A 25,442-nucleotide genomic window follows, 5' to 3' on the forward strand; every position below is an offset into this window, starting at 1 on the left:
TAGATCACCCTTGATCTACTTATGGTCCTAATTGATCTCAGACCACTGCTAGGCTGACAGTTCTCTGATCCTCCTTCTGATCACCTGCTTGGCTTCTCATCAAGATTCTCTCCAACACGAGGTTTTTGTTCTCAATTCCAGACGCTGGAATTCGCTATGTCGTTCAATTGTGTTTACCTCAGCTATTGGTGAAACATTTGTTTCAACCCGTATTACATAGTGATCATAGGCCTATTCCCAGACTAACAATCTCTGCAGATCTGAAAGTTGTGCCACATTGAAATTGTGGCAATGTTAACAAACTAGATTGCACATTGATGACATTACAGTTCTCGATTTTCATCTTTACAAAACAAAACAAACAATCTGACGATTTAGCGTCTCGTCATGATTTCAATAACAACACAACATAAATACAACCATGTGTGGCAATTTACATAAACAAACAAATGCACGTGTTAATATGACATAACATAACATTATCACAATATTTTAATCTTTTCAATTGTAATTCTAATAAATCTTTATATCCGTCACCAAAAATGAAATCTTAAAATCCATATACCTCTACATGCCCCTTCTTCAAAACGAGGGAACTCCGTCCTCGACTAGATTTCTGCATAGAAATTGATTTAACATTTAATACAAAAATACCTTTATACAAGAATCAATATTTTAAAATGGTACATAATTTCCATCACCTATATATATATATATCGCTATACTTTATTTTATATAAAATATTTCACATTTAATTTTTTTTAAAAAAAATATACATTCTCTATATCTTGTAGATTTTATTTCTTTTCTTAAAAAAAATGTTTATGGCATGAATCTCAATGATAAAATGTAGTCTTATGCCATCTATCGTTTTTTATATTGCACTTCGTGCTACTCAGTTCACTCGCAAAATTATATACATGTACTTTTTATATCTCTTCACAGTAATTTTCCATTCAGTATGGTATCAAAGTTCACTGCATAGTTTCTAAATGCAACAATTTTGTTGCAAATCTCAGTGTCTTAGTCACCAATTTATTTCATCAATAATTCACTCACTGAAACACAATTCACATTTCTAGAATGCATTTGTACACTTTTATACGTCTGTGAAGTTGTCCCGCCCACCTAAAAAAAATATTTTTCTTATCTACATCGTTAGTTTATCGTTAGTTTACGTTAGTTTTGCTAAAACTATCGTTAGTTTCGCAAAAATAACGATTTTATTCGAGAAAGAAGCGCCAACTGTGAATTAGCCCGCCCATATTGAATTCTCATAAAATTCCAACTCATATCGTTAGTTTATCGTTAGTTTACGTTAGTTTTGCAAAAATAACGATTATTTTAGAAGTAAATGGACAGGCCAACTTCACGGTTCCCCACCCACAAACGAGTTTTAAAACTTTTTTCTATCACATCGTTAGTTTATCGTTAGTTTACGTTAGTTTTGCTAAAACTATCGCTAGTTTCGCAAAAACAACGATTTTATTCAAGAAATAAAGTTTCCCGTCAACTGTGAATTAGCCCGCCCGTATTGAATTCTCATAAACTTCCAACTAATATCGTTAGTTTATCGTTAGTTTATGTTAGTTTTGAAAAATTAACGTTTGTTTTGCAAAAATAACGATTTTATTTGAGACATAAAAGTTCCCGCCAAATATAAACACAATTACATAGCAGGCATACGCCTAGCATGTCCCTCAGGTACATGAGAATGTGTCCAGAATGAGCCTTATATACTTCTTAAGTATGCCTGTTATGTAAATGTGCTGTTAGGGTTTACATTTGGCGGTAACTTTTATTTGTCGAATAAAATCGTTATTTTTCCAAAACAAACGTTAATTTTAGCAAAACTGACGTTAAACTTACGATATAAGTTGGAAGTTTAAGGGAATTCAATATGGATTGGCTCATTCACAGTTGGCGGGAAACTTTATTTCTTGAATAAAATCGTTATTTTTGCGAAACGAACGGTAGTTTTAGTAAAACTAACGATAAACTAACGATGTGAGTTGAGAGTTTATGAGAATTCAATATGGACAGGCTAATTCACAGTTGGCGGGAAACTTTATTTCTTAAATAAAATCGTTATTTTTGCAAAACTAACGATAGTCTTAGTAAACCTAACGTAAACTAACGATAAACTAACGATATGAGTTGGAATTTCATGAGAATTCAATATGGGCGGGTTAATTAACAGTTGGCGGGAAACCTTATTTCTTGAATAAAATCGTTAGTTTTGCAATACTAACGATAGTTTTAGTAAAATTAACGTAAACTAACGTTAAACTAACGATATGAGTTGGAATTTTATGAGAATTCAATATGGGCGGGCTAATTCACAGTTGGGTGGAAACTATTTCTTCAATAAATCGTTATTTTTGCGAAACTAACGATAGTTTTAGCACAACTAATGTAAACTAACGATAAACTAACGATATGAGTTGCAATTTTATGAGAATTCAATATGGGCGGGCTAATTCACATTTGGCGGGAACGCATAGGGATGAACACGAGTCAAGCTAAAACTCGACTAGACTCGAATTCAAGTTGAGTTTCGAGTCAAGTCAAGGGTAATATCCTCGAGTCGAGTTCCGAGCCGATTCAGTTTTTCGCGTCGAGTTTCGAGTCCAGTCGAGTTTGATAAATGGCTCGTTCGTTTTAAGTGGTCTTGAAATCATGACCTGACTACACTGGAAAACGAAAGCCATGGAATACTTTTAGTGTTGCTCACGAGAGGGGACACTGCTCGCATCTCGTCTCGTCTCGATAACGAGACCACAAGAGATTTTTATAACAAGCTCAGCTCGGCTCGGCTCAACTGAGAAGATGTCTCGAGCCGGCTCACTTGGGGCGAACCATCGGCTCGAGCTGGCTTGGTAGGGATGAGCCATTTGTTCGGTTCAGCTCAACTGAGCCGACGGCTCTAGCCGAGTCGGTTGGGTGAGCTGTTGGATCGGCTCACTTCTCGGTTCGGATCGATAGTGAATGACCGAGCATGGGTTGACAATTATAAACCCCAGCCGAGCAGTTTTGAAGATATTTGGCCAATGCCCTATAACTTTCAACAGTGTTTGACACGAGCCCGAAAACTCAACATAGACCCTGAACCCAAATTCAGAAGCTCGTGAACAATGTGCTTGACTCCTAGACTTCATGACTACCGAGGTTGCTAATCAACTAGTTTTTTAGTATTCAAATACAAACGTCCTATCTTTATTTTTATATACAGTGTTGTTTTAACTAATAATAATAATAATAATAATAATAATAATAATAATAATAATAATAATAATAATAATAATAATAATATAAGTTGTAGTAGTAGTAGTGTCATTGATAATAATTATACTGTCTATGTAATATATGTAACATACTTGAAGAATGTACTCGAAACTACACACCGGATTTGGCTCGAGTCGACTCGCAACTCGACCCCAATTCGAATCGAGTTGGAGGAAATTTTTCGAGTCTAGTTTTCCGGTCGAGCTCAAAGATGTCTGTTTCTAGTCGAATCGAGTGTCAAAGAAAACTCGCTCGAACTCGCTCGTGTCCATCTCTACGAGTAACGCAGTATGGCATTTTATCAATGTTACATTATGTGAAAATGTTCATATATCAAGTAAAAATTTGTCCTTGCATTTACATAAAGCGATTCAGAACATGCAATAATAATAATAATAATAATAATAATAATAATAATAATAATAATAATAATAATAATAATAATAATAATAATAATAATAGCGGTAGTAATAGTAGTACGGAAAATTGAAGTCATATTTTTTTCACATTTTTAAAGTTTCGGACCTAAAAGTAACACGTTACTAACGCGTTACTTTCGAAGTAAAGTAACAGTTACTTTTGGGGGGCAAGTAACGCGTTACTAACGCGTTACATTTTAAGACAAAAGTAAAGTAACTTGTAACGCGTTACATTTTTAGAAGTAACTTACCCAACACTGGAAAAAATGTATGAATGTAATAGGATACGGACTTGTTAAAGGCACTAAGACTTTTTGGTGACGGAAAGTGCTTATTTGTAGCCGTGGTACAACAGCATGGAGATTCACGACAAATCTTCAAAATAAAAAAAAATTATAATATCGTGGGTTATATATTCTCTATCTGCGCGTGATATAGTACTTAGACTCCTAATGTTTTTTATGTAATACAATAATAAAGTGATTCTGCTTATACGTATCTAAAATATTTGTAGTGATAGAAAATTACAAATCACCGTTAATGTATTTTAAACTAGGAGAATAGATCTTATTAACACGTTACGTTTATATAGCCTACGTTACGTTTATATACAGAGTACAGTTGTACTTATTTTGTCACTTTTCCTTTCACTATTCCACAAAATTTATTTGTAGTTTAAAGTAAGAAACTGTGATATGAAAAGATTTACTGAAGCTATCAATACGGGTCACACAGATACCGAGATACAACGTGACGCCAAGACACTTGATTTTGCTGCCAAGATGTAACCAGCTCATTTTTGCATTGTTTGATGCGTTGTGTCTCCGTAACGAAAAAAATATTTTCCTGTAAGTTTTGGTATGTGTTATATTGAAGACCAGTTCTACATGATGAAGTCTTAAATTACAAGCATTTAAAATCAACAAGTTTCAATAAGGAAAGATATATCCATTTTATAATTTTATGATTCGAATCATAACAGAGGGTAGTCTTGTGCTAAAACAGTTGTCTCCATTTTTTAATAATTAAGGGTGTATTGACGAATTTACTTATAAGGAAATACATTATCTAATTTTTCATTTCATCACTAACTGCGAAATTCGAACCTGTGGAATCTGATAATGTATTTTTAGTGATGGAACTTGATATTTTTAATATTGGACTGATATTAAACATGAGTACACGCTGCTAAAAGTTACTGTTCGTTAATGTGTACGATCGGAAATGCAATTGTTACTGTATTTTTGTTTGTTGCATTACGATCAACAATAAATATTCACAATGTTTTGTACTATTTAGTTTTCGAAATACTAAATGATCCGTTTTAACATTGAGTAGTAATGGCCTGACTTGGCCGAACTCTTAATAATCGAAATCGGGGTCCCCATGGACCATAGTGAATGAATCAGGGATGCTTTGGCCGGGATTGCGTTACCTATTGAAAATTTGTTTATGCTTATTCTGGGGCCGCACGATGTTACGAATGAGTCAGAGGTACCTTGGCCCTGCTATGACGTCATTGAATTGAGAGTATTGGATCAGAAGTCATGATGATTCTTTAAAATTACTAAAAATATGGTTTTGATGATTCATTACGTTATGAAATAGTACAGGTTTACGAATGCTTTCGCTCCCTTTTATGGCATAAATTTGGAGATTGTTGTATCTTTGATGAGATGGACTAACACGGGTGCAAATGAAATCTTTAGTTTTACGTCCCAAGATTATGCCGTTTAGGCTAAAGGAGACGGTGACGATAAGAAAGGAATGAAAGTGTGGGGGAAAATGTAGCATAATGTTGCCCACCACAAAGTATTTTCGTGATGTTTGAACTAGGGACTCCATACAGCAAAGGTGAACGCACTACCACTGAGTCACCGCACCTCTACTGGTATGAATGAATTAGAGGTGGTTGGTTCGAGCTAATATGTTCGTTTGACGTCACTGAACTGGGATTATTAGCTTGGAACTTATGATGGCTTGTTTCGTTCCCTTTTATGGGTATAAAATTACCAAAACAAGGTTTTGATCTCTTTCTTGATGACCTATTACATTATGAATTAGTAGACCTCAGTAATAGTATAAATTAGTATTAATATGAAACTTGAAAACTTTGGAGTTCCTTTGTGGCTAACCGGTGAGCGTATGCGCCTTTAACGTGGGAGACCAGGGTTCGATTCCCGGCAGGAGCTCATGCGGTTCGGATTGTTATCCCTTTGATGAGATGGACTAACACTGGTGCAAATGAAACATCTTTAGTTTTACGTCCTACGATTAGGTTAAAGGAGACGGTGACGATGAGAAAGGAATGAAAGTGTGGGAGGAAACTGGAGCATAATGTTGCCCACCACAAAAATTACTTTCGCAGGGTTTGAACCATGGACCCCATACAGAAGAGGTGAACGCTCTACCACTGAGTCACCGCATCTCTACTGGTATGAATGAATTAGAGGTGGTTGGTTCGAGCTAATATGTTCGTTTGACGTCACTGAACTGGGATTATTAACTTGGAACTTATGATGGCTTGTTTCGTTCCCTTTTATGGGTATAAAATTACCAAAACAAGGTTTTGATCTCTTTCTTGATGACCTATTACATTATGAATTAGTAGACCTCAGTAATAGTATAAATTAGTGTTAATATGAAAATCGAAAACTTTGGAATTCCTTTGTGGCTAACCGGTTAGCGTATGCGCCTTTAACGTGGGAGACAAGGGTTCGATTCCTATTGCTGGCTAACATGTGAAATCAGGCTATTGCTGGCCAACGGGTTCATTACATAAACGAACTCAATCGTTCTCAAGACAATATAAATCTTAAACCGTAAACTATTTTACATTACTAAAAGTTACGGCTTACGGCTCGCGAAAACGAGTGATCACTTTCAAAATCTGTTAAGATTTTCGAAAAGTTTGAGTTTGATAATTGTAGTTCTAAAATATTTTTAATTCGAAACTTGAGTTTCAAATTTTGATTTTAAAGCTTTCTGAGTTCGAAAATTTTTAGTGATAACTTTGAGTTCGAATTTTTTTAGTTCAAAATTTTAGATCGAAAACTTCTTAGTTTAAAATTTTGATTTGCAAGATTTAAGTTTGAAACTTTCTGAGTTCGAAAAAAAATTGTTTGAAAATTTGGTTCGAAAAGTTTTTTTAGTTTTCAAATTCGGTTCGAGTTCGAAAATTTTAAGTTTAAAAAATTTCGTTCCAGAAAGTTTCAAAATTTTATTTGATTTCGTAGATTTTCAAAATTTGTTTCAAAATTTTATTTGGAATCTTTTAGTTTGAAAATTTTTGTTTGACAATTTTTGTTTATTTTTTTTTATTTGAAATTTTTTAGTTCGAAAATTTTTTTTGAAAAGTTTAAATTTTTTTAGTTTGAAAATTTTGTTTTCAAAATTTTTAGTTTTGAAAATTCTTGCGGTCAGCGGAACCGTTTCGAAAAAGAATCGGAGCAGTTTAGATTTTCAAAATCTGGCAACATTGTTTCCATCAATGAAGCGCTTACTGATCAACAAACACTGAGTGTTTAAAAGACTCATCTTTTTATTTAATCCATGAACGGAAACGAGAGTTACTAATTAGGTCCAAAATCACATCATCCCATCCGCGTTTGTCACTAATGTGTGAGGTCCCTGCTTCAATCCTCAATCAAGTAAGTTCATGTTTTTCTCATGTTTCGTCCTATCACTTCTCATCATCATCGTTTTGCGGAGACGTTAAATTCAACATTTCCTGAAACTAGCACCAAGAATCGAACTCGGTACGATTGCAAGGTATCCATGTTCACCCCTGAAACGGAACAAAATGGAGTACTTATCAAATTTAAGGAAATAATTTTAAATATGCCTCCATATAACGTAATAAGGCTCCAAAATCGATAATCATCAAAGGGAACGAGGTCCGATACTCCCCTCCCCCCAACTCCTAATGTAAGTTAAGGTGATATTATGTGTCCTGAGTGATCCCTGCCCCTGAGTAAACATAAGCAAAATTACAATAGGTAATGCAATCCCAAACCAAAGCACCTCTAACTCATTCACTATGGTCCATGTGGAGTCCCAAAAGTGAAATAGGGTCAGCCCGAAGACAAACAAACACATTAGCTCAAACCAAATACCTCTACTTCATTCTCAGCAATAAGGGACGTGGTGGCTCAGTGGTAGAGCGTTCACCTCTACTGTATGGGGTCGCTGGTTCAAAGTAATTTTGTGGTGGGCAACATTATGCTCCAGTTTCCTCCCACACTTTCATTCCTTTCTCATCGTCACCGTCTCCTTTAACCTAATCGTGGGACGTAAAACTAAAGATGTTTCATTTGCACCAGTGTTAGTCCATCCCATCAAAGGGATAACAATCCGAACCGCATGAGCTCCTGCCGGGAATCGAACCCTGGTCTCCCACGTTAAAGGCGCATACGCTAACCGGTTAGCCACAAAGGAGCTTCAAAGTTTTCGAGTTTCATATTAATACTAATTTATACTATTACTGAGGTCTACTAATTCATAATGTAATAGGTCATCAAGAAAGAGATCAAACCTTGTTTTGGGAATTTTATACCCATAAAAGGGAACGAAACAAGCCATCATAAGTTCCAAGCTAATAATCCCAGTTCAGTGACGTCAAACGAACATATTAGCTCGAACCAACCACCTCTAATTCATTCATACCAGTAGAGGTGCGGTGACTCAGTGGTAGTGCGTTCACTTTTGCTGTATGGAGTCCCTAGTTCAAACATCACGAAAATACTTTGTGGTGGGCAACATTATGCTACATTTTTCCCCACACTTTCATTCCTTTCTTATCGTCACCGTCTCCGTTAGTCTAAACGGCATAAGCGTGGGACGTAAAACTAAAGATTTCATTTGCACCCGTGTTAGTCCATCTCATCAAAGATATAACAATCTCCAAATTTATGCCATAAAAGGGAGCGAAAGCATTCGTAAACCTGTACTATTTCATAACGTAATGAATCATCAAAACCATATTTTTAGTAATTTTAAAGAATCATCATGACCTCTGATCCAATACTCTCAATTCAATGACGTCATAGCAGGGCCAAAGTACCTCTGACTCATTCGTACCATCGTGCGGCCCATGAATAAGCATAAGCAAAATTTCAATAGGTAACGCAATCCCGGCCAAAGCATTCCTGATTCATTTACTATAGTCCATGGGGACCCCGATTTCGACTATTAAGAGTTCGGCCAAGTCAGGCCATTACTACTCATTGTGACATCGCCTTTCTCTTTTCATCGATTTAGAAACTGTGAATGTAAAACACGCTTTTCAAATCAGTAAAGAGAAAATTACAACGTGGACATAACTTTTAATATTTTGGGAAAACTTATAATTCTTAGTTTAAATCAGAAATACATAATCATAGCACCCACCTTGATTATCTTTAACACATTGCAGCCCGTCAGTATCACATAGTCTTTGCCTATCTGCAATATGAAACAATACACTTATTATCATTAGTAAGCTTAAAATGTATACAAGATATGTCCGAAATATAATGAGACTGGGTGCAAGAAATATATTATTTATCCGATTAGTGCAAGTTGTTAAAATTCTTCCTTCGAACTACTCTCCTTACTTAGCGGGACAACGCTGCCAGCGCAATTTCCATACAGCACACGCCTCCTGAAAATTAACCACTCATATCACCCGTCATTGGTGCATGAATGATTTAACATTGTAAAAACGGCGACCTTTCAAGCCTTCCTTCAGCTTCAAAAATAGTAAAACGTCCACTGGTCTCATGTCAGGACTGTACAGTAGCTGCGGCAATGTGTCAGGCTAGTGATGATGTCACAACAAACGCGTTGTGACTCGGTGCTCTAACGTGATAGGGCCTGCGGCATTTGGTAACCTCAGTTTACCTTTTGACTATGTTACGCAGATGTTTGAGGATTTCCACATAGTAAGCCGTCAGTCTTGCCTTCAGGATTAATTCTTAGTGTATCAGTCTTTTATTATCAAACAAGACGATAATAATTGTCTTGATCCTGGACTTGGGATCCTTGACTTTTGAGGCGCAGTGACTCCTTGGTGTGTCACCTTGAACTTTGGCGCTTGCTTTCAAGGTCGTATTGGGCACTCATGTCCCGTCTCCAGTTATTACTTTTCTAAAATGTCCATGTCAGCCTCTAAGTGCTCCAATATTTGACAGATAATGTCAAGTTGTCTTTCCTTTTGTCCATCATCCAACACTTTTCACTAACAATTTCATGCACCACTGTTTTAGGTAGATTCAGTTCTTAAGTACCATTCTCACGCTAACAGTTTCTTCAAGAGGTCCTACTCTTGGTAGAAGAGTTCATTTGCTTTGACAAAATTTTCGTCCACACTACATGCTCAAGGGCATCCAGAGCTTTCGTCGTCCTCCACGTTTTTCTATCCGTTCTCGAAATCTCCATGACTACGAAAACCTCTGGACAGAACTTTCTCCTGGTAAGCCTCCTTAATAATGGTGATCGTCTCTGAAACACAAGCTAGAAGGAAAATTTATTGCATAGCGTTGTTTATGCGAACGCTAAGTTTTGAGCTTCCAAGAATCTCAACGTCGTTATTATGCACGGTTCTCCACGATAAGCGACTCTTACTCCACCATAGGTCAAAAGCGATTGATATAGCATTGGTTACTTAAGACCCACCACCACAACTAAATACTCTCGTGCTAGAGACAGTGTTCACGACTGGTGGGCCATGTTGTGGCCGGGTTCATTACTTCCTGGACAAACTCTGTATATAAGTAGTAGTTTAAAATAGTCACTTTTGAGGTTTATTGTAGTTAAGTTCTTCAATATTTATAGCTTAATACTAAAAGTATACTATCATATATTGTGTAAAATTTTATGTTTACACGAATACGGCCATTTCCAAATCTGCGTTTTAATGAGTAAACATTTAGAGGTAAGCTAATATGCTGAACGAAGTATCTTCTCAAAGTTCACATTTTGTCAACTTCTAAGTTAATATCACGAAGAGTAGGTTAATGATACCTTGCGAAGAGTAGGTAGGCTGATAGAAATGCTAAACAAACAGCAGATGCAAGTAAATTCGATCATTGTAAGGTAGAGAATATCCATCTTAAAAATTGAAGAAATGAGGTATTTCCAAAAGAATCAAGAAACTTATTTATTACCAACAAGGATTATTTTAAGATGTATGAAGATTATACTGCATTTAAGAGAATAACATGTGGTAATACCGAGATCTTTATGTACTATGATCATAAAGATTTTATATATAACAGGCCAATGTATGTGTTTAATTGTAGTAAGACGAAAGATGTATCGGTAAATGAGAGAACAAACATAAAGATTGTAGTAGACTTTGCAGAAGCTGTTGCTGATAATACTATATGCTATGCGATTTTAATTGGACAAAAGAACTTTACATATGACCCTAAAAATGAGAAAGTAGTAGAAGAGTTTTAGATAGTTAAATGTATTTTTGTAATGTTTATGGAGGTTTTCCATAAACGAAATTAGCAAAAATGATTAAAAAGTATTTTGTTAAAGATAAAAATTGAAGAGGGATCATTGATTTTCTATATAATAAATACGATGGCAAATCATATTGAGCTTTTAAATAAACTTGGAAGTCTTGATAAAAAGAAGTTATTGGATTAAGAGAATTAGAATTAAATACAGAATATGATTGTTAAAATGGAAAAGATTAAAACTAAGTTTGGAAAGAGCATTTTAGTTGAATGAGAAGAGCTTAAGGTCTTTCTTCCACCTAGATTTACAAAACACTTAACGGATAAAATGATTGATGAGATCGTTAAAGATGGATTAAAAATCAAATACACTGGTCTAAAAGATCATTATCCAACTGTTGAGTTCTGTACGTAAATTTTCAATGGGACGCGGTTTTATTAAATTTTTCATAAAACGAACATTTTCCTTATAACAAATAAGAAGCTATGGCTAATTATTTGAATAAGAAAAATGATGTTAAAGCATTGAGATTCCTTCGCATAGATGAGTTAGAAAAAGGTAAAGCGTACGAGATAACATTATGGAAATTGATTCAAACACAACGTTATGATCAAAGAGTTTTAGTACATTTAGAAGAGAAATATAAGACGTTATTACCACAAATATATAATGATGATATTGAGCAAGTGTTGATAGACATGAAAAAGTATAAGCTTTTTGTTAAGTATGAAGATTTAGATTTAGATAATGGTTATAAAATACATCAGTTTTGCTATAAAAATGAATACAAAAAATAAAAAAAATATTAAAAATATGATTTCAGAAGTAAAAAATGTAGTGGTTATTATGGATCTCCCAAAAAAGTTCATTCTTACTAATAATTTCAATGTAATTGTGAAAAATGTGCAAACCGAAATCCAAGTAGTTTTTGATATTAACGGCTGTCTATTCAGCTTGAATTACGATCAGTGGACAGAGTTTAAGAAATCATTGTTTCCCATAGAGAACAAACTTAGCAGAAGATTCCATTATGAGTATCCAAACTTGTAATTATAAGTATGTTCTAAGTGTATATGTGCTTTTATGGTTTCAAGACTATAAAAACTAAGACCTTTGGACGTACAGAACACAATGTCATTTGAATCTTAAAGACACATGTATAAATAAGATTTATTTGAGTCTATTAATAATATCCTTAGAGTCATTCAACATACAATACATTCAGAAGATGGAAGATTTATTTCTCTATTTTCCGGGAACGGATACCGTCCTCTTCAAACCCCGCTAACCCCAGGCCCAAATAGGGTGAATTTTGAAGTTAATACGATGAGAGTTTCACCATTGATTTCAGCGACCGCGAAAACTATGAATTCGACAGTAATATTCGCCATTTCCTACCACTTTTAGATGTCCCCATAAACGCCCCCCTGAGACGCCGTGGTTGAATTCCAAGACATGTAAAAGTAATCCAAAATGATCGATATTAGTGTCAGATTCATAGTTTATGCTGTATCAGAAATGAATGATAATACTTCAACAGGCGTTGTCTTCCAAATACGGCCACCATGCGAAGAATGGGTATATTCAGCTGGCTAATATAAATAAAATAAAGGAGTTTGTTTGTGTGTTTGTCTGTCTGTGTGCGGCCTGGGAACCAGACAAGTGGACCGAGAGTTACCAAATTTTGGTCAGGGGTACCTTGGCCTAGGCCCCAATCAAGACGAAAAGTTGTTTTCAAATTTCGAACCAGGGGAGTTTCAGGGGGGCGTTTAACGGAACCGGCTTGGTAACAAGATATATTGACCGAGAGTTACAAAATTTTAGTCACGAATAACTTTTTCCAGCCTCCAGACCAGACTTAAACGATTTTGTCAAAATTCGAACCAGGGGGGTCTCAGGGGTCGTTTACTGGGACATGTAAAAGCAGTAGAAAATGACCGATATTAGTGTTGAACTCATAGTTTTCGCGGTCGCTGAAATCAATGGTGAAACTCCGATTGCATTAACTTCCAAATCCATGCTATGCGGCACCGGGCCAGGGGTCACCCGGGGGGAGGGAGTTAAGATATTGAGACATATAAAAGTAATCCACAATGACCGATATTAGTGTCAAATAGTAGGGTACATATGTAGGTTCTAGCACACTTTCCTTTTCGCCGGTTCTAGCGCACTTTTTACCCCTCAAATTATCCTAGCACACTTTTTACCCCCTCAAATTGTCCTAGCGCAAAAACATTTACATAAGAAGAGATAGAAAGATAGATAGAAAACTTTAATCCAACACACATAACACTGAAAGAAATAAACAATCTCGATCACTTTTTATTTTCCCAGAGTACTTTGACTATTAGCACAGTAGGAAAGCACAAAGCATTTAAAGAAGGAATTACACCTGACTACCAATCATTTTGGCTTAAATAAAACCATATCAATCATCATAATTTAAACACATCATAACGATCTAAGCGCCATAAAACCAGGCTCTTCATAAACAAAACCATATCAATCATCATAACTTAAACACAGCATAACGATCTAAGCGCCCTAAAACGAGGTTCTGCATAAAAAAAATATCAATCATCAACAATCCTAAAGTGTTATCGCATAGGCTTTTATAACATTTAAAATCAATAAAACTTACATCTATAACTCAAAACATTTGGTGCTGTCTTTGATTGAAAAAATAGTTTATGTTTGATCGAAATCGGTTTACTAATAGCTGAGTAATGCGAACTTAATGTTTAGTATGTTGTACACAGTTGTTACATATATATATATATATATATATATATATATATATATATATATATATATATATATATATATAGACTTTGGCCACACGCATACACATGAATTCACTTTACAAGCCAGTTTCAGTTGAGAGAAGCAATAACATACATGTACACGATATTTATGCTCATTCTCTTTCTTTCTTTTTTGAAGCGTGACATGCAATCCGATTTTCTTTTCCTCCCCCTCACGCCTCCATACATATATACATTAACCTCTTCCTTCAACAGAACTTTTAGCTAGCAACCGCGAGAGGGCGCTGTATCTAACGTAGTCTCCACAACCGAGACAACGTAATAACATGGCGTCATTGAATCCATGACGAAATATCTCTTGGGTCTGATCTTTCTTTGCTTCCCATCACGACACATTGATACTAGAATATTAGAACTAAATCCTAAGTTGTAAGACAAAAATCTAAGAACAGGGTTGGAATTAATTCTTTTTAAAGTTTTTCCAGAATTGTTAAAATTACTAATTAAGATTTGAAATATTACCAATGAGCTACCACCATATAAGGTAAACATGATAATTTTTTTTGGAAACGGTAACCAACCCTGTCAACAACGGCGTATTGGGGGTGCTATTATTTAAAATCGTTATATCTGTTGTTTATTAACCGATTTCAAAATTCAAACGACAATCAATAGAGAAATAAATCTACCATCTTCGGAATATATTGTGGGTTGCATAACTCTAAGGATACAATTTTGAATTTATTATATCTCCGTTGTTTATTAACCGATTTTCAAAATTCAAATGGCAGTCAATAGAGAAATATATTTACTATCTATTGAATGTCTTGTATGTTGCATGACTCTAAGGATATTATTAAAATACTCAAATAAATCTCTTATTTATACACGTATCTTTAAAATTCAAATAGCATTGTGTTCTGTACGTCCAAAGGTTTTAGTTTTTATAGTCTTGAAACCATAAAAACACATATACACTTAGAAGATACTTATAATTACAAGTTCGGATACTGATAATGGGATCTTCTGCTAAGTTCGTTCTCTATGGGAAACAATGATTTCTTAAACTCTGTCCACTGATCGTAATTCAAGCTGAATAGACAGCCGTTAATATCAAAAACTACTTGGACTTCGGTTTGCACATTTTTCACAATTACATTGAAATTATTAGTAAGAATGAACTTTCTGGGGGATACATAATAACCACTCCATTTTTTTACTTCTGAAAACATATTTTTAATCATTTATTTACTTTTTGGATTAATTTCTAAAGTAAAACTGATGTATTTTATAACCATTATCTGAATCTAAATCTGCATACTTAACAAACAGCTTATACTTTTTCATGTCTATCAACACTTGCTCAATATCATCATTATATATTTGTGGTAATAACGTCTTATATTTCTCTTCTAAATGTACTAAAACTCTTTGACCATAACGTTGTGTTTGAATCAATTTCCATAATGTTATCTCGTACGCTTTACCTTTTTCTAACTCATCTATGCAAAGGAAACTCAATACTTTAACATCATTTTTCTTATTCAAATAATTAGCCATAGCTTCTTATTTGTTATACGGAAAATGTTCGTTTTATGAAAAATTTAATAAAACCGCGTCCCATTGAAAATTTACGTACAGAACTCAACAGTTGGATAATGATCTTTTAGACCAGTGTATTTGATTTTTAATCTATCTTTAACGATCTCATCAATCATTTTATCCGTTAAGTGTTTTGTAAATCTAGGTGGAAGAAAGACCTTAAGCTCTTCTCATTCAACTAAAATGCTCTTTCCAAACTTAGTTTTAATTTTTCCATTTTCACAATCATATTCTGTATTTAATTCTAATTCTCTTAATGCAATAACTTCTTTTTATCAAGACATCTAAATTTATTTAAAAACTCAATATGATTTGCCATCGTATTTATTATATAGAAAATCAATGATCCCTCTTCAATATTTATCTTTAAGAAAATACTTTTTAATCATTTTTGCTAATTCCGTTTATGGAAAACTTCCATAAATATTACAAAAATACATTTAACTATGTAAAACTCTTCTACTACTTTCTCATTTTTAGGGTTATATTTAAAGTTCTTTTGTCCAATTAAAATCGCATAGCATATAGTATTATCAGCAACAGCTTCTGCAAAGTCTACTACAATCTTTATGTTTGTTCTCTCATTTACCGATACGTTTTTCCTCTTACTACATTTAAACACATACATTGGCCTGTTATCTATAAAATCTTTATGATCATAGTACATAAACATATCGGTATTACCACATGTTATTCTCTTAAATGCAGTATAATCTTCATACATCTTAAAACAGTCCTTGTTAGCAATATCTAAATTTCTTGATTCTTTTGGAAATATCTCATTCCTTCCATTTTTAAGATGGATATATTTTTCCTTACAATGATCGAATTTACTTGCATCTGCTGTTTGTTTACCATTTCTATCAGTTTGGAGCATTACAACTACAAAATCAATCATATCAAATTGTCAAGAATTAAATTGAGTAGTAACATTGAACTCCAAGAAAGAACCTACGACAGTCTTCTGAACACACTGATAAGTATGGAATGAAAACAAGATTTTAGGTTCTTTAAGAATATTCAATTTTAACTGGTTTTTGTAATTAGATTCGTATTCAATAAAAAGCATTTTTATCTCCATACTCTTTATTGTGGTTTTTCCATCATGGGGAGTTGTTGCACCTGCTCCTGTTAGAGTCCACTTGTATAAGGCATCGTTATTGTTGTTAGTTTAGTAAATGTTATTCTCAATCCACCTTTCCACATAACCTCTTTATAATCACTTAAAAAACCAGGAATTAATCTTAATGTTTACAAAACGCTACAGTCCTTTCGTAGGCCAAGTTTATCATCTGTTTCAGATCCTGCTTGTCTTAGATATTCAACTTCTGGTTTGGAAATCTTTAATGTTTCAATAGCTGTAGATGTTATTCCAGGTAGTTCAATCTTATCTATAATAACTCCATGCTTTCTAACCTCAAGAATAATGGTAAAAACTTATCTTCAAGTTTTATAATATCACTTGCACCAAATATTCCTCCATCTGAAGCACCAACAACTTCAAAAGTCATATGACAATCTGCTTTGTGTGGATGTATGAACCCATCCCTCAGATCCAAATTAAACTTAATATCTTTGTTAGCTTCATTCAAATTATTAAATGTTCTTGTGTTAGGTTTAAAACTCTGTAACCCGTAACTCTTAATAATATCCATTTATTATAAAGAAAATTTTGAAACAACGCTTTAATGGAATGTATCCATAAAAGAATTATACATAATAACACTTAAAACTAATAATCCCCATCCTAACTTAACCTTAGCATTCATAGCAGTACCAACTGGAAAAGCAGCTAATCGTTCACCAATTGATGCATCACTACTAAATGCTCTTTTCCATGCTTTAGTTTATAGTTCTTTATCTTCACTATGTATTGACTCTGTATCTTTATTGTCTCTGTAGTATATATCGTGTTCTTTGCAAGCCTCATCTAATGGGTTAATATTTTTATCACCTCTTTCTAATCTCTCTTGTAGCTTAGTTCCCGGACCACAGTACGACATACTAGGAAAATGTAGCTTAAACGGTAATTTATTATTCAAATCATTTACTAATCCTTTTCCATGCTTCTCATCATTCCAGAATCTCGATGGTAATGTATTTAATATCTTAATGATATGACCTATACCTTTCGAATCATTAGGAATAAATTGCGAAAGCTTCTTATTAATCATACTCACTATACCTACCTTCTCATTATAAAAGTTATTATTACCAGCGTTTTCTTCTCCATCTATAACTATTAACTGGTCAATTAACTTTCTCACATCATCCATCCATATATATTCTTTAGGTAATTTGTTGTATATTTTTATTCCTTCCCCCGACTTTGGTGTTTTCTTTCTTGTTGATGTTGGAGGTAAATATGGCTTAATATAATCATCTCCAATAGGCTTAATAATATTATTGTAATTAGAATCTCTATTAGATGCTACTTTTTTATCTCGATTATATTTTTGGAAGGCAGCATCTGATTCTATTATTATTTCCATATACGCTTCAAAATCGTCATCATCATAAACTTCAATATTCTTATTAATATTCATCATTAAAATCCCATAGACCTTCTGTTCCTTTATAAGTCTTACCATTAATTATCAAATCATCACCACTCACTTTAACGTCAGGACTTCCTATCTTATTTATTATTTTTCCATCTTCTTCCACAGCTCTTATTCCAAATACACTATCATCTCTCTTACTATAATATTTTGTTGCAATCTTACTAAATGATTGTGCTGTTGTTAAAGGTTCCACTCCTTCAACTTTGTGTTTAATCTATTTTCTCATTTATTTCTTCTGTTATAGGTGTATCACTACTACTTGGAGGACTATTATGTTATCTTTTTAGGTGCTTCTAGTAGACCAGCTTTTCCCAACCGGTGTGTCCCAATGGGCTGCTGGTTTGCCGCGAGGAAATGAAAACAAAATTATTAATTATATAGCAACGAAATTACAAGAGAAGTAAAATGTGTATTTGTGTTTCACACTATGAACCTCTAAAATGGAAAAATAGTGTAATTGTAATATATTGTTGTATATACATACATTGCTACTACACAGACTGTATTTCGAAAACAATTTTATTAATATTTTAAATTGTGACGTATATTAACCATGTTAATAAATTATAAGTTTCACACTGTGTTACTTCTCTGTACATTTTTAATGTTCCAAAAAGTATTTATTACCATTGTTGTGACCATTATTGCTTCTTTATTGTTACAGGTTATTTCATAACTTGAAATTTTAAAATCTGATTCTATCGTTTCGACAAAGCATACTCATACAAATTACCTCCATCTATTTAAAAGTACAAGAGATTTGTTTGTTTGTTTGTTATTTAGTGATCTTCCTTAGTGAAAGGTTGGATACAGTCTTCAACAAGAAAGTGTATGTTTAAAAGCCTGAGTCCTATATTTCATTGGAATTGTTTTCTATTTTTGAATTACAATGAAAAATAAGTATAATGATTTACGATGGGGGAAACCGGTGTTCGAGCTTTCTTCTGTGTGAGAAAAAAAAATACGAAAATATTTTATATTTACTACTACTAATAATAATATATATGAGTTTGTGGCGAGAATTCAAGTTACACCCGTAGTGTGGCGCAAGTTGAAAAAGGTTGGGAAACGCTGTAGTAGACTAAGATCTATTGAAGCCGTTTTATGTACACCTGGAACAAGTTCAGTTATTAGATTCTTATTTTGTTCTGCTACTTCTTTGATCTCACTTCCTAAATTTTGGATAGCATCATTTACAGTTCGTTCTTGTGTCTTAAATTTATCGCATATACCTGCTCTTTCTTTCTTCCAAGATTGGAAGCTTTTTATCAAGAACTCCTTTAACTTAATATTCTTATTAATTTCTTTCTCATCTATTTATTATATAGAAAACGAACAAACGTCAAAAACGTCAATAAATGTGAAAAACGTCAAAAATCATCAAGTAACGAAAAACGTAAGCCGTTAAAACGTAAAAACGTGAAAAAACGTCAAAAACGCCAAAAACGTCAAAAAACGTTAAAAACGTAAACTGTTAAAACGTAAAAACGTGAAAAAACGGTAAACATTTAAGAAGTGTTTTATATTGTTCCTATACTTTCCATTGTTTACCTTCCTCGTCATTTCAATTACTATAAAACCATAATTTACCTGCCAACATTTTGAATATCTTTCTTTAAATTTACCATAAGGCAATCTCTTCCAACAAACTCGTTATACACATGTTTAAGATTAGTATCATCTTGTCTAAATACACATAGGAAGTCAACATTATCCCTTATAAGCTGTTTAGGTACTTTTGAATATGTCTGTGCAAGATAGAAACAGTCTAAATGTCTATGTCTACTTCTCGTAAAGTAATTTCTAGCTGTATCTTGATTCTGTAAAATGTAATCATCAAACACAACGACAGAATATCTTTCACATTCATCAATAGGTACAATACAATCATTACTACTTAAGAACGTTGCTATTTGCTTCTTAAACTTTAGTTCTGATTTTTCAAATCAATCTTTTAATTGTTCATACTTTGGCTGATTCATGCTTTTGGAATATATGTGGAAGTAATTATTGTGTAACCAATCTGTCTGTAGTAAGAAATTAAATAACAGAAAAGTTTTACCACAACCAGATGGGCCCACAATAAGAAATCGAATATCATCAGGTATAAGTTCTACATTTCTTTTCTTAGCTGTTGTTTCTTTTATCATCTCTTTTACATCCCAATTAATAGTTTTCTTACTCATTTATTATAATAGTATGAGCTGGTTATTTCTAACGCACTTTCCCTTCCTAATACTTTTGACCAGCGCAGAAGGATCCAGGTAATTATACAAAGTTACGTAGCGTAAAGTATTCCCATAATTACAATTTTAAAGTGAAATCGCATCGTCTTTTATGACATTTAAAATCATAAAAACTTACATCTAATTATACTAAAACTACAACTAAATAATTCTACGCGTTTACAAATGTAATCGTATCCATAATGTTCACATCTACTACATCTTCCAAAGCTACAGAAGTCACTTGTACATTCTTTTTTAGTTTGCGTTGCAATTGATTTACATGTTGTGCAATAATATGGAAAGTAGTCTAATTTTATCATGTTTTGTTTAGGCATTTATTATATAAATGAATTGCATATATTTTATTTCTCTTCTATCTTATAATGTCCCCATGGTAGAGTATTTACCCCATCCTTTAAAACACATATTTTATCATCTACACAACTTCAAGCTAACTTATTAACTTCTATACTGTACAAATCACGCTTGTAACTTCTGATTAAATTCATCTTTTTATAATATTTTCTTTGGCTAATCAAACAGTCATTATATTCGTTAAATGTAAGTTCTTTATACACGACGCTCTCCTTAACACCTTTAGCTTTCTTACAACACTTTTCTTTATCGAACTTACCTTTAAAGTCTTTATCTGTTAAATCTATTTGAGGTGCTTTTATACTGTACATCTTACTTCTTAAACCCACAAACTCTTCTATGATTGTACCTTTAATCTCATCCTTCATCTTACTAAGTATTTTCTTATTAATTTGTGGTATCTTAAATTTGTTATGTTTACGGTAATCACTCGTGTCGAAGTAGTCAATGTAATTTTTCATGTCCTCGTACACATCTTCTGTTTGAATATGGTATATATAGCTATCAGTATCTGTATAACATACTTCTAATTTGTCTTGGTATTTTGGTTTCATAATATTATAATGGAAATCATACATTAAATATTTCGACAAATCTAAAATTGACATACCAACATAAATCGGTTTGTTAAATTGCACTTTAACCTTGTTCATATGAACTGCTACTAAATTTTCCGTAAAAACTGTAGTACTCTTATAATTTGGTTTTGCTACAAGCTTCTCGTATTTTTTCTCATCACTTACAAGTTTATTATTAACTCTCTTTCTAATATTCTCCATAGTCTTCCCAAACACTGAATTATTCATGACCTTATAGAAGTCTTTTTAAAAATCATTTGTGGCTTTCGTTCTCATCTGTGTGTTTAAATCAATATATTTATTTAACCAATCTGATTGTTCGAACTCTATTACTCGATGTATCTTGTTAAGCTTTAATCCAAGTGAAAGACATTGTTTTAGGTTTCGATAGTGAATTACATATTTTTCTTTGTCATATAGGGTTGTTAATAGCTTTGATTGTTTTTAACCAGGCGGACATATGTTTTGAGGAGCTAATGGATAGTCTTTGTGATAGTCATGTAATTCTTTAGGATATTCAATATCAACTTCTAATATGTAACCAGTATCAGAATTATCAGTTATACTTGTAAAATCTATTTCTTCAATTTCATCTTCGCTTAACCATCTAAATCCTTTATACGGTAAATATTGACTCATTGCCCACCCATACAAGTTATTGGCATCTAGAAACATTAAGTAAGAATCTTCTTTATTTTTATCATACTTTTCCATATACTTCTTATTTGTTTTAACATATCTTCTTGAACATTGACTAATCCCACCTATTACACCTTTCTCTACCATTAATACAATATCATAATCCCACAACAATTCTAATTCTATATTTGTCATCTTTAACAATGCATCCCAAGCTAAACCTGGTGCCGTCATATACCAAGCAGGATCAAGGTCATAGGCTTTAAGACATTTTTCCCAAAATTTTCGAATATATCTGCTAACAATAATACATCCGTCTTTAAATATAAATCATGGTATTGTCCGAGATTCTTAATGTCGAATGTTTCCCATACTTTATTTGCATGTTGTGGGTCAGTGGTAGAGCGTTCACCTCTGGTGCTTGGGGTCCCGGGTTCGATCCCATCCCCCGCCAAGTGTACTTTGTGGAGGACAAACACCGTGTGCGTGGGTTTTCTCGGGGTTCTCCCGTTTCCTCCCACTTTTTTCATTCCACCATTTCATTCATTACTCATCATCACCGTCTCCTTTATCCTAACCGGCATAATCGTGGGACGTAAAACTAAAAGATTTCATTTCATTTCATTTTTTTTCTTTGCATGTTCATAATCTTCATCAGTTATATGTGTGTACATAAGCTTGTTGAAGAATGCTTCCTTTAGCGGTAATTTTCTTTCTCTAAACGTATTCCAATTGTTAACATAATCATATGGGTAAACACCTTTTCTTATTACAAGTTGAAACTTTTCTTGATTAGGATAAAAGTGCTGGGTATGTATAATTTGCTCAGGTTTCAAGTTCGATGATAATTTGTCTAAACTAGAAGCCATAAATCTAAATGAATCTACAAATTTCAATTTCATAGTTCCAACCTTTTTACTGAAATGAAATGTATCTTTCTTCGTTATTGGGTATTAGACCTATTTCTTCTTTATTACATCCAAGCTCTGTTATAAACAAGTGAGAGTCATATCCTGTCAAGTTATGTATGATCACTTGTACAAACTTGGGTACTTTAACTTTTAAATTGCAGTTATTACATAGACGTGCTACAAATTTTCCTGTTATATGATCATGATGCTTAACTTTATGATTTTCTTTAGTATACTTCTGCTTACAGTAATAACAACATTTAGATTTATTGAACTCTTTTCTCTGACTTTTTGTTAATGGTAATTCGTTATTTTGTTTGTATATGTTCGATATGTGTTTGGCTTCTTTTGTTAACAGTCTTATAAATTTCTTAATAGCGTTCTTACCTCTATACAAAACAAGATTGGTTTTACTTCCATCGCTTTTTGCTATATAATAACAAAATCCAGACGGCTTATGTTTTTTTTTCGTATATGATTCGTTATCTGAATAACATTCTTGACAACTCATAACTTTATGTAAAAAGCATTCAAAATCAGCATAAATCACATTTGACGAACAATCTTGCTTATGTTTATTTAAAGCGTCTTGGGAGTAAAAGTATAACAAACATCTCTCACATAAATATTTTCGAGCTCTCCATCTAGTTATTTGACTACTTACTAATGTACTTAGGTCTTTAATCCAACAATAATTTGTTTTAAGTTGGGCTTCATTTTGTTCTTTTATATATAATAAATTGATATGATTTTCTTTCTTGTTTTGCGTGTGATGTAGTATATAGATTGAATAGTCTTTATCGTATGCATAGACATTTATAGAAATATCAAGTAATTATTCAGCTTTTGGAATATCGCTCAGTTTTACAGGTTAATTAATGCCTTTTAATTTTTCTTCTAAGTATTTAGCGACTTGCTTGTATTTGGAAGGTCGTTGTGGAACTTTATTAACTGGGTGTAGTGCAGAACAAATTGATTATAAGAAACATTTATCATCTTCGGTCTTTACATTAATTACTGCCTTTTTGTTTTGAATTTGTTTAGGTAATTCTATGTATGTCGATCCTCTATATGGTGTATATTTGAAGATTGCTAGTTGTAAAAAGTTAATGTTTATAAGAGACCAGCCAGAACCCCTAGATTGGAACTCATCCATTACTGTTCTTAATCTTTGTCTCATCTTGGTTATTTCTTCTTTCAAATTACTTGATCGATATATTTCTTGGTTTTCAGTGTTAAAAATTAAAGTTTTGACTTTCTTCACCTTTCTTATATGTACAACTTATATAAAGATTAGCTTTCAATGAACTATGTTTACTTAAGCTAATTTGTAATCTGTTTTATATGGCTTTAGATGTTGCAGTAATATATTGTTCAAGTGTATCTTGTGGTTTGTAATCTGTTGTAAATCTCCATGTTTCTAATCTTGATTTCATTGTCGTTTCTTTGAGCTTTACATCAATTGGTACTGATTCAACTTTGATTCTTGGTTCTTCAATTACTTCTTGTTTAAATGGGAATATATTTCTAATCTGTCTTCTGCTTTGTTCATCGTCATATTGTTCAAGAAGGTCTATCAGTTCTGCTTTTCTTAATCGGGAATATCTTCTGATTCCCTTCTCTTTACATTGCCGTCTTAACTCTATTACGGTAAATCTACTATAATTATTCATCTTTTATTATCTAGAAAATCTTACTATCACTTTATCGTTTTTATCTTTACCAGATTATTTCTAATCATTTTCGTACTATTTTTACTTCCATATGTCCTAATACAACACTTAACATTGTACACTCCTGCCATTGTCTACATATTACGCGTTGTATTAGAACACGGCTTTCATGGAAATAACCAATCAAAGTTACATATACACATATTAAAATTAAATCATTTTTGTAAACTTACTCATCGTCATAATCATCACTACCAGTATTTGTTTCTCTAATAGTGCTGCTAAGAGTTTAAGATGATGGTGAATTAGTTTAAGTCTATCATGTAATAAATCAAAATGTTTCTCCATATTTATTACGTAGAAAATAAAAAATGGAATAAATTTTAAAAATCTAAGAATAAAAACGAACAGGCCGCTATGACTAGTGCTAAGAAAATATTATCTTACAAACTTATATTTGATTGTGTATGTAAACTTTTTGATATCGGTGGCTATATTGATGAAGACAAAATAAATATTAGCGTGTCCATAGATATGTTAGATCATTTGTTCAAGAAAGGTACTAAAGAAAAGAACTCGTATCTTATACAAAACATTCTCTATGTAAACGTTATGAACTTGTCCGATGAGATGCTAGATTCGCTGACTGATGAACAATGGTTATCTATAGGTTATGATGATTATGAGGAGGAATATAACTATGATCACATTACAGAAGACTTTATACGCAAATATCATCAGAAAGTTAATTTGAGTGAAATATGTTCATGGAAAAAGTTATCGGAAGAGTTTATAAGAGAAATAGTTGATAAAGTTGATTGGGAGATTATTTCGGGAAGACAAGACTTATCAGAAGACTTTATAAGATAATTTGCAGATAGAGTTGATTGGAAAGAAGTATATCAACACCTATCTGAAGAATTTATTAATGAGTTTATAGACAAAGTTGATTTTGAT

Source organism: Thermobia domestica, chromosome 5 (genome assembly GCF_964235325.1).
Source record: "Thermobia domestica chromosome 5, izTheDome1.hap1.1, whole genome shotgun sequence".
NCBI classification, from domain to species: domain Eukaryota; kingdom Metazoa; phylum Arthropoda; class Insecta; order Zygentoma; family Lepismatidae; genus Thermobia; species Thermobia domestica.